Below are 11841 nucleotides of genomic sequence, written 5' to 3'. Positions count from 1 at the left end.
TATTAGAGAACACGCAAGTTTCCGGATAAGCGAGGGTCGACTGTACATCAATAGGCTAGCCTAATCAAATCGGCATCGCCCGCACGCCCACACATGTGCATGAATGTCGCTATATAAGTGCAGTACGTGACACTAAACCCATTTCACCTGACCTCACCTTCTTTTGGAAGGAAGCAACTGACGTTGCATTGGTTAACGAGTTAATTCGAAATTGTGCTTTATCTCTGCAAGACTGCAATTGATACCATTTATTAACGAAAACATCATCCCTAAATCAGAGCTATTTTTCTTAATTTATTAAACCATGATCATTATTGAGACATAAAGGTCAAGAAAAGCCATGTGAATTTACCCTGAGGTAAATTGTTTTGTTATTGATTTAAAAGAGCAATGCTAATAGCCAAAACAATGTTCATCATCAGTGATAGAAAGCACTTCGGTGTTTACGCCAGATCACAAAAGTAACACACTTAAAACGTACAGGCCGTCAACAGAGTATCAAGTCTATGGTGAACGCTGTATAATTTATAACGCGTAGACGTGGAGGGAGTGCCGCCTACATTGTACATAAACTGTTGGTGTAGAGACGCGTGAGAGTGTATCGTGATATCGCGTCGTGTTGTGCCTGGTGCTGGAAGCAATAAAACACATAAATGTTATTCGAAAATGTAAACCATAAGTTTACTTTCAGTGGAATAAACCTATGCATACAATGAAATAAATTCTGACAGGTTACACCAAGGTGGGGCGCTGTGTGATCTGTTCAAGTGCGACTCATAGCGGTGTGTGATTCCACTGACTCACTGACTCACAAACTCACTCACAAACCAACTCGTTCACTCACTCACTCACTCAGGTGAGGTGAGGTTAGGTGAAATAGGGTTTAACGTTGCGTCCAAGATTATTGCAATTATATAGCGACGTGCATGCACGTGTGTCTGCGTGCACTGGTCCGGACTGATGCCGATTTATAGTGCATGCCGCAGTTTAACATGAATACCCCACTCAAACACAGTATACTGACTCCGAGCCGACCAGTCCTTGTTTTAGTCCCTCAATACCATCTTTTAACGTCTTTTCGCATGACGCGGTCGGGGATCGAACCCCGGACCTTCCGCTCTCCGCGCGAAAACTCTAGATCTCCCACTAGACCACGGAGGCGGTCGAAATTTCACTGAACAGGGACGGATTAATGACAATACTGAGTGAGCTGAAATAAACGCTGTTTTAGTTTGTTTGTTTGTTTGTTTGTTTGTTTGTTTGTTGTCTACCACCGCACTCAGCAATAATCCACCCATATAATCGCGATCTACAAATAAACGAGTCTGGACCAGACAATCCAGTGATTGACATCATGGTCATCTCCGCAACTGATTCCGATTACATGCATCAACCAAGTCAGCGAGCCTGACCACCCGATCCCGTTAGTCGCCTCTTACGACAAGCATGGTTAACGTCGCTTCAAGCATTATTTCTGTTAACTTGATGTTGGATAAAAGCCTGACGCAGGTCTTTGACGTTGGTAAGTGACAAACAAAGAAACATAATCAGGGAGAATATGAGATTCGAACAGATTCGAACAGATAATACAAGCTTCTGGCACGCCTTAGACGACTGGGCCACACGTGCCTCCTTAATGACAACCAAATCGCACGCAACAATGAGTCCATAGAAGTCATATACATGAATAAATCGTGCGAAGCTCCTTCGTATGTAAATACATTTCGACACTTTTCGTAATCATGATTTCCCCAAACGTCTGTCATCTGCCCTCGTGTTTTCCGTTTATCGCTCAGGGCTGAGTCATTGCCAGAAAGGCAAACACTGTGTCATAAAAACCGATAGACGACACCTGATTGGCTGTTTCTCGCTTTTGCGTAAACTCTAGCCAATCACTGTCGTGGTAGGTGGGTATACTACTAACGCACCTACTATATACATCCCGCGTGCGGATCACGATAGAATCCACTATCCCGAGCAAGACGAAACATCACCTAAACGTTCAGCGATGTTCCAGTTGATGTCAATCTGGTTTTGCATCACTGTACTGATGATGGCACAAGCATGTAAGTATCAACAGTGTACATTACTATTACATAAGTCGGTTATACATCGATGTAGCGAAAACTAGTGATTTAGTTGTCTAAGTCGCTTCGTTATGTTGAAAGGAGGGTCGATTTATGTCGGTGTTAAGCTAAACCCATTCACCAACTCATTATGGCATGCATCCATTATTATAGATAGGGGGAGGGGAGAGGTGGGGTGGGAGGGGAAGGGTAGGTGGTAGCCTAGTGGTTAGAGGTTTCGCTCGCCACGCCGAATGCCAGGGTTCAATTCCCAATGGCTACAATGTGTAAAACCCCTTTCTGGTATCCCCTGCCTTGATATTGCTGGAAAAATTGCTAAAAGCAGCGTAACACCATCACTGATTTAAAGTCTCTGTGGTAAACAAGCTGATTCAATCATGACATATATCAATGCTCGTTCATAATGTTACTTCATATTCCAATTGATTCTATTACCTGTCTACATGGTAAGAACGCCGTCATGTAGCTGGAACATTGCTGAGTGCGGCGCTAAACAACAAACAAACAATACATGCCAAGATAATAACTTCATTAAGGGAAGTAAAAAAGAATTGATTTTATTAAGTGTGTATGGCTTCATGCCGCTTCTTGCAAATTTCAACCATATGCATATTCCGGTGGGGGTTTCCAAGAACGGGCGTCACCCATTGTACACGTGTGTGGAGACCCGAGACGACCACTAGGCCATCTCACCGCCAGGCCATGCCTGGGACTGTTATTGTCCACGGTACACCCTGGTAATGGTCCCAGATCTGTGACAAAAGCCCTCAGGTTTTCGCCAAAGTGACAAACGTCTTTCCCCCAACCAAAGGGGCGGTTGAGAAGCCGTAATGTTTAAAGCGTTCGCTCGTCAAGTCGAAAGCCCTGGTTTGATTTCCAAGTTCAATGTGTAAAGCCGATTTCTATTGTCTCCTGTCCTGATATTGCTGCAATAGTGCTGAAAGCGGCGTAAAAGTCTACCCACTCACTTACTCCGCTTTCAATCCGAACTCAGTTAAGAGGGCAGTTAACCCTGGTTCGGATGGACACAGAGGTGACAAAATACACGTGTGGCTTACCACTGTGATCTGTATTACAACAGTAGGTCTTTTATTAAGAAAAATATACACGAGATGAGCCAGTCCCCTTGAAGATCCGAGTTAGCAACCACCAACGTTTTTCGCCCAACTGACGGGATCGGATGGTCAGGCTCACTGACTTTGTAAATGTATGTCATCGTTTCAACATTGCTGTGTAGATGGATGACCATGGTGTCAATCACTTGATTGTCTGGTCCAGACACGATTATGTACAGGCCGCCGTCATATAGCTCGATGGGCGGTCGGGTAGCCTAATGGTTAAAGCGTTCGCTCGTCACGCCGAAGACCCGGGTTCGATTCCCGACATGGGTACAACGTGTGAAGCCCATTTCTGGTGTCCCCCGCCGTGATATGGCAGGAATATTGCTAAAAGCGGCGATAAACTATACTCACTCACTCATATAGCTCGAATATTGCTGAGTGCGGCGTTAAACAGCAAAGTAAAAAAGTAACACAAATATAAACTGTTGAAACTAGTTACTATCTGGATTCCTCCCGGTGGAAATGACTGACAGGGTTGAGGTGAGCCGAGTGAACCTTTGACGAGCACACGGGACACGCGGTTGTTTTGTTGAGCAGGGTTCGTGAACTAGTTCTGTATATTAAACTAATATATCTTTATTGGTTCAGTCTATCAGCTATTGTCACCATAAATCTACTAGGAACAATGGCCGTGACAGCACAGAACCGTTACCATAAGTATAAATCACTAAATAACGGCTTAATATTACGATAATCACATAGAATCTCGTTTCGACAGATTTATAAGGGGATTGTGGCCTTTTAGATGTCTAATCTAGTTCCCTGTTAATATCTATTCCCATATTAAAGATATGAATTTTACAAAGGATATATAATTATGTTGTATATTTCACTCAGGTTGTTTTCGTCTTTAGCTAAATGTACCAATCCACATTGTGCCTTTAGGGAGAAAGTGATATTCCGCAAGCGATTTATATGTGTCGGAGAAACCATTTATGTCTCCGAGGGATTACTAGAGATTGTAAACCCTCACATGAAGGACGTTCCCGAATGTGAGGGTTTACAATCTCTAGTAATCTCGAGGAGGCATGGTTTGTCCAACTTATAAACCGACTCATCGCATTGACAACGTTTTTAATTAAATAACTGTGATAAAAACTCTCAAATGTATAACCTGTATCGGAGATGAAATATCGTCTGCAGTCGTGAACTCGGTTCAATGAAACCGGTGACCTCAGCACGTGGTTTCGCAACAGTGCGAAATCTGCACGTGCGTCTCGCAATGGCACGAAATCTGCACGTGCGTCTCGCAATGGCACGAAATCTGCAAGTGCGTCTCGCAATGGCACGAAGTCTGCAAGTGCGTCTCGCAATGGCACGAAGTCTGCAAGTGCGTCTCGCAATGGCACGAAGTCTGCAAGTGCGTCTCGCAATGGCACGAAGTCTGCAAGTGCGTCTCGTAGGCTGTTCGTAGGTTTTGTTCTATCAAGGGTTTACAATGATTGTAAGCCCTCCTGCGAGGTGTTACAATCGTTGTTATACCTCCTACGAGGTGTTACCACAATTTCAAAAACTCCATATCGAGTTCCACAAACAGCCAGTAGGTTTATAAGTCAGCAGGACAATGTTTCCTGAAGAAACTGCCGGACAGGAGACAGTATACACCCATGTTTGATGGTGGCTAAAAGTGAAACAAACAAGACATGGTTATTCGATGGTGATGTACTTGATACGGGGATCATAGCTGTGTTTTGGATTTTAAGTTTGCAGTGTTTCGCCGACTGTTTTCGGCCTCTTGAAACGTTTTCATAACGCTTGTAATTCTTTGGTCAAATCAAATTTGTAAGTGTTTGCTTTCATTTGCCAGAGAGTTTATATGCAATACATGCAAAAGAATGAAATCATATTTTAACAAGAGTTATTCCTTAACACATATGATATTGTTGACATTTACGGCGAGGAGTGTGTGTGCGTGCGTGTGTGTTTGTGTGTGCGTGCGTGCGTGTGTGTTTGTGTGTGCGTGCGTATGTGTGTATGTGTGTGTAGCGTTTTTATAGGTATATTTAATGAAGAATACGATGTGATGAGTTTTCAGACATTTATGAATATTATTTTTCATTCAGTGGCAAACAGACCCGGCAAATTATCCATGCTGACCAGTAGTGATCACGTGTCCCGCCTGTACGAAAAAACGTCAACACCTGCCTTGAGAGATCCTATTTTGAAAAGATCCACACGGACGACAAAGCAGCTCCATAAAGTGATGAAAAGATGGGGAAGAATGATGTTTGGCTGCCACTGTTCCGGATTCCATGTCGGTTGCCATAGTGACCACTACTGCGCAGCTCGCCATGGCTCCAGCTTCCGGTGTATTAGGAGCTGTTGTGGGATGACTTGCAGTCATTGATACCAGGTGAGCTACTACAAATATTTGTTATCCAGAACCATTGATTACTATTTTGTTGTTTGTGCTGTTTAGGTCAGTGCAAGAGAAAGTGCACCAGTTACCTATTGGTCTAAAGCGCGGCAATTCGTTGTGCACAGTTGCTGCCCTTAGTCGTGTCAGGATCCTCTGATCGTGTGTTCAGTCTATGTGTAGTCGCTGACGACCTGCATCACTTCGGGATATCCTCCCACGTCAAGAAACTAAAATATTGTTCAGAGCGGCGTTAGCTACAATTCATACAATCACATCTTAATGAAAGTACTAATTAACTCATCGGGGAAAACTTTAGACAGCGTATCCAACTGTTTGCTGGTATGTTATTTATTAATTACAAGAAACCATTATACAGACGTTTCCAATGATGGATTTACAGTTCGGCCCTCTTCCTGCACGACTTTGTGGTCCATCACTTGATTGTCTGGTTTGTTTACAGGCTGTCGTAGCATGGCAGGAGGACTGCTGTGCGGCATCAGGCAACAAACACATTTCATGTAAATTATGTGAGTGGGTGGGCTACCTGGAGGACATGACATGCCTACCCTTTCCTCGAACACCTGGTGTCATCACTGACTATCAGTGATCCTTCATATAACTTTCACTATTTCGCCTTACACGGCCACTGAAATCTGTTTCGGTGAATAGTCGAGACTGGTTATTGTCTGGCGTTGACGTAATGTATTTACTATGATGTATGGAGCGACTATCCACACGTTTCATTCATGTGGAGATTCTGGGACAAAACAGATCCCTGTTCCCCATGCAATGAAGATCCGGTGCTTCTCATGCTCTGGGGGCGGTCGGGTAGCCTAATGGTTAAAGCGTTCGCTCGTCACGCCGAAGACCCGGGTTCGATTCCCGACATGGGTACAATGTGTGAAGAATATTTCCAAAAGCGGCGTTAAACCATACTCACTCACTCACTCACTCTCATGCTCTGAACTACACGTTTGTCTGATCCAGGTAACAAGCCATCAAGGCCTACCTGGATTATCCCTGATTGCAGTTATTTGATAAACAGCAATTTGATACATGGGGTTTTCTGTGATTGACATAATTAATATGCTACTGCTGTGAATTGAAGCCTTTATCCCTGGCCCGTTGAATTTCAGCTCAGTCTACATTGTGTGGTTTTAAATAAGTATACTCACCGCCAAAAGAAACGCGAACCACAGAAACATATAGAGAAGTATGTACGTGAAGAACTCCAATGTGTCCCACGTCATGACAAAACTAACAATCAGTCAAGTGTTACCATTGTGTCTTTATTCTTATCACGATGCTGCACGTGATTTCCAAAATTTACACGATAAACCTGCACGAGACAAATGGTGCATCTCGAGTCGTGGATCTGTGACGTCACATTTGATGTGTTCATGAGCGTTGGTTCACATAACATTCCAGTATGTTCGGTTGTACATCCAACCAATCAATGTCTCCTGACTATGAGTAATTCTTCATATATTAACCAACATGTATCATCATGGTATTCGCGTTTCTTTTGGCGGTGAGTATGTAATTCACTCAGTGTGTAACCCCGTGGGATTCGTGTTAGAATAGTTCCCCAGCAACATACGCCGGTCGTCAAAGGCGACCAAATGAATCGGGTGGTCAGACTCGGTGACTTGATTGATGACGTGCCATTGTACCCCCAAGGCGTTAGGCGCTCTTCCCAATATCAATCACTCGATTGTCTGGTCCAGACTCAATTATTTACAGGCCGCCGTCATATAGCTGGAATATTGCTGAGTGCGGCGTTTAAACAACAAATAATATAAAACAACGTTGTGTTATGCACGCAATCGGAAATGACATAAGCTCGCCATCTTCTTTAGTGCAGGGTGAAATATTCAACAAACAACACCAAAAATCTGGAATATCCAACTGAATGAAATGATCTTATGAATAACCTATCAGTAACGTACGTGTCATCTGTTATAGCAGCTTGTTGATGTCATGCGATGCACTTCTCTGTATCACTTCAGTGATATAAGGATACATTTCTGTTGCAGATGGTGGCCATTATGGATGGTGAGGTGTTCACCTGACGTCACAAGGTGCTCATTCGTGCAATCGTCTCTTTCTTGTGTTCACTACGCCCGGTGTTTCCCTGTAACTTGTAAATACTGTTCATATTTATTATTTATGATCTTTTTGGCATATCTGTGTTGCGTTTCTTGTTTATTATCACTTGGTGTTGATGTGAACGTTGACAAGTTTTCACAGTTGACCCTCGATTATCCGTTTTCTTAAATATTACTAGTATAATGTTGAACGAGCTTCCGGATATCTGAAACGTTGTTAACTGACCGGAGTTACCTCCCCTACCCGAATTCTTCCGCGGCATAAGACTCTCTACAACATAATGTCATTATTCAATACATATTATATCCCAAATCGATAAATCTGTCCTTGATGCCTCACTATGAAATTTCTAAAGAAAATATGTCTAGATTTTAATCTTGAGTACGTAAAATCAATATTGTTCCACTTTTCTCCGATTGCGCGTGCTTTGTCCATCAACATCTAAATTCTACTCGATACATCGCTTGTGTGTGCGTATCACCTTTTCATTCTTTGCACGGAGAAGGTTGATTTTTTCTATCGCCCATGCTTGTTGTTTACTGAAAGTATCATGACATAGACCGTATATATCTAATCCTTTGAAAACCATAACATATTGTCTTGTCTTGTCTTAAAGAAGAGATCTTTTACTGAGAATGATCTCCCTTTGTCTTTGGCAACTGAACTTCTCTCATTCAGAACCTGTTGGCATCCTTTACCGATTGAAACAGGAAGATGGAAGAATTACCAGAGATGGAATAATACTGATTCCAAATAGATTCCATTTTATATTAATTTATACTTTTGACTTTTGTACATATCAAAACGTTTTCCAATGGTAACAATGTACGAACATTTATATTAGTGTTTCAATGTAATGCGAAAAGAATTGTGAGGAAACATATGTTGTAATATCGTGACATTGTCCAGGTAAGTCCCGTGATCATTTTGTTACAAATGTCCCCTGGGTAATATAAGCATGTATATAATAGGTGATGAATTAACTGCCGGACAAAAGAAGGAATACGCTAGAAAGATGGATTTGGCCAAAATATTACAAACGCAATCAAACCGTTACGAGGCTGAAAACAGTCGGCGGAACACTGCAAACTTAAGGACCAAAACACAACCATGATACCCGTATCAAATACACCACCATCGAATAACCATTTCTTGTTTATTTCATTTTTAGCCACCATCAAACATGGGTGTATAAGTTCTTTTACCCGGCAGTTTATGTGACCAATGTTTTGTACTGTTTTTGTCTGGTTGAAACATATAGGTTATGGAGTATTCTTTCTACACTCTCGACTTCGCAAATGTGTGCACGCGTAATTCTTCCTGGTTCAGAGATACCCTTAGGAACGTCGCGTCTTCTCGTGGACTGGTTTGATATTCTCTTTGCGCGGCGACAGTTTTACTGTAGAAATGTCTGCTTGTTTCATTCATCCTTGTTGTCCTTTTGTTCATGCCCTATATCTTAATAAAGTGCAGTATATTATAGGTTATGTTAAAGTTTCACAGATCAAATATAACAGACGCATTTGAGAAAAACTACAACCCTGGTATTGGACATATTCTTAGTCTACCGCTTACAGATGCCAGCCAACACGTTAGTGCGTGCATTCTGTCTTTGATTTGTTTGTCTGTTTGTTGTTTAACGCCGCACTCGGCAATATTCCAGCCATATGACTGCGGTCTGTAAATCATCGAGTATGGACCAGACAATCCAGTTCTGTCTTTGAGTAGGAAATTATAACAGTAAACAATGTTCATATACTGATGACTGCTGTATATAAAACATGGATTTTAAGTTTGTTTCGAAAGTTTCTTTGACTGAATGATTATAATGATATTTTATTATTATTTAAATAAAATTTATCAGAAATACCAAAATAACATAAATATATAAAGATAAATAAGTTACAAACAATGAATGTGTCAGTATTATGTACGTGTTTATATATATGGCGTTGTGCGTGTGTGTATTCGTCACCTTCATATTGGAATAAAACTGGATTGTTATTTCGATTTTCTGTTTTCATCATTACAAATGTTGCTGAATAAAGTGATAATTCAAACTTCCTTAGGCAGGAGTAAAGACACGACAGCGAGGTAGTTAATGTAGTTTAAGGACGCAGTCAGCAATATTACAGGCGGCCTGTGTTTAACATAATGTACGACATCGGTGTAATTATAAGAGGACATTCATCAACCAAGTCAGGGGATGATGACATAAGATAACCAGATCACACGTTGTAACCACCCGATCAACCAGGTCACACACTGTAACCACCCGATCAACCAGATCACACACTGTAACCACCCGATCAACCAGATCACACACTGTAACCATCCGATCAACTAGGTCACACATTGTAACCAACCGATCAACTAGGTCACACATTGTAACCACCCGATCAACCAGATCACACATTGTAACAACTCGATCAACCAGATCACACATTGTAACCACCCGATCAACTAGGTCACACATTGTAACCACCCGATCAACCAGATCACACATTGTAACCACCCGATCAACCAGATCACACATTGTAACCATCCGATCAACTAGGTCACACATTGTAACCAACCGATCAACCAGATCACACATTGTTACCATCCGATCAACTAGGTCACACATTGTAACCATCCGATCAACCAGATCACACATTGTAACCACCCGATCAACCAGGTCACACATTGTAACCACCCGATCAACCAGGTCACACATTGTAACCATCCGATCAACCAGGTCACACATTGTAACCACCCGATCAACCAGGTCACACGTTGTAACCACCCGATCAACCAGATCACACGTTGTAACCACCCGATCAACCAGGTCAAACATTGTAACCACTCGATCAACCAGGTCACAAACTGTAACCACCCGATCAACCAGATCACACATTGTAACCATCCGATCAACCAGATCACACATTGTAACCATCCGATCAACCAGGTCAAACATTGTTACCATCCGATCAACCAGATCACACATTGTAACCACCCGATCAACCAGGTCAAACATTGTAACCACTCGATCAACCAGGTCACAAACTGTAACCACCCGATCAACCAGGTCACACATTGTAACCACTCGATCAACCAGATCACACATTGTAACCATCCGATCAACTAAGTCACATATTGTAATTTACCAGTAGTTTAACTATCAATGTGTTTGGCTCCGTAAGAAAATGGACCAAAATCGAAATGGAAATATTTATTTTCGCCATGAAAAACTCTCATTTCAACAGCAAAGGTTATTTGAAGCGACAGTAAAAGGTGTAACGTGCACACCTACACAATGCTGAGTTTGTTGGGTATCTCTGCCCCAAAGTCGTGGGTACATTGGTCTACAAGTGGGCAATATTCCATGTTGGGAGAGTTAAAATGCAGCCGTTAATGCACTCACAACACGATAAGAATCCATGCCTCATGTCCATGCATTGTGTGTTCTTTTTGGGCGGTGGGGTAGCCTAGTGTTTAACGCGTTCGCTCATCCACCGAGAGCTTTAGCTCGATTCCCCGCCTAACACGTTCAAATTAAGTTGCTGGGGACCAATATTCTGTTTGTTAGTGTACATCAGCTAAATTTTCGGAGTATGTGAAGACTCCCCAACACTGCAGCCTCCTGCATTACCCAGATTGTCAGAAGGGCTGTATTTCTGGTAGAAAACCCGGGTACTCTCCCAATGTCAGTCAACAGATTGGGAGGTACCAAACCTTAGGCACAGAGAATAATGGGGATGCAAGCGTGACATTTCGAAAGCGAGGTCCGCATATTTGGCTTGTTTTTCCTGAATCTTGTCAATCACATTTGTGTCAAAAGGAACAGAAAATTCAATAATATGAATTTTTTCATTGGATTTATCAAAAAGGACAAGATCAGGTGTGTTGGCCTGGATACGTCTGAAGCTGTAAATGGGCCTATTCCAAAGAATTTTGTATTTATCATTTTCCACGGATGGACCTCTTTGTCAAAACCACAAGCATGGCGAAGATGGTAATAAAATGATCTAGCCACCCCATCATGTCGCTTAAGCTGGGCATCAACTGACAAAGTGTTGGACAGTCTCATTAAATTCATTGCATAATCTACTTTTCATATTTACATTTTGCAAAATCACACATTGACGGTTTCGAGTTGGAAGTGACTGATCTTGAGCAGCAAACA

At 42.1% G+C, this 11841-nt stretch overlaps 1 long non-coding RNA gene across 1 annotated transcript; it reads left to right on the top strand.

Annotated features, from left to right (window-relative positions):
- The first annotated feature begins 1948 nt into the window (after window positions 1-1948).
- Window positions 1949-9668, top strand: LOC124147385. The gene is made up of 3 exons (XR_006862785.2): window positions 1949-2066; window positions 5272-5561; window positions 7604-9668. It is a non-coding gene; the product is annotated as an uncharacterized LOC124147385 (long non-coding RNA).
- The last annotated feature ends 2173 nt before the right edge of the window (window positions 9669-11841 follow it).

This window comes from Haliotis rufescens, unplaced genomic scaffold (assembly GCF_023055435.1).
Source record: "Haliotis rufescens isolate VD_foot unplaced genomic scaffold, xgHalRufe1.0.p SCAF_26, whole genome shotgun sequence".
Classification (NCBI taxonomy): domain Eukaryota; kingdom Metazoa; phylum Mollusca; class Gastropoda; order Lepetellida; family Haliotidae; genus Haliotis; species Haliotis rufescens.
This window is presented reverse-complemented; position numbering and strand designations above follow the sequence as displayed.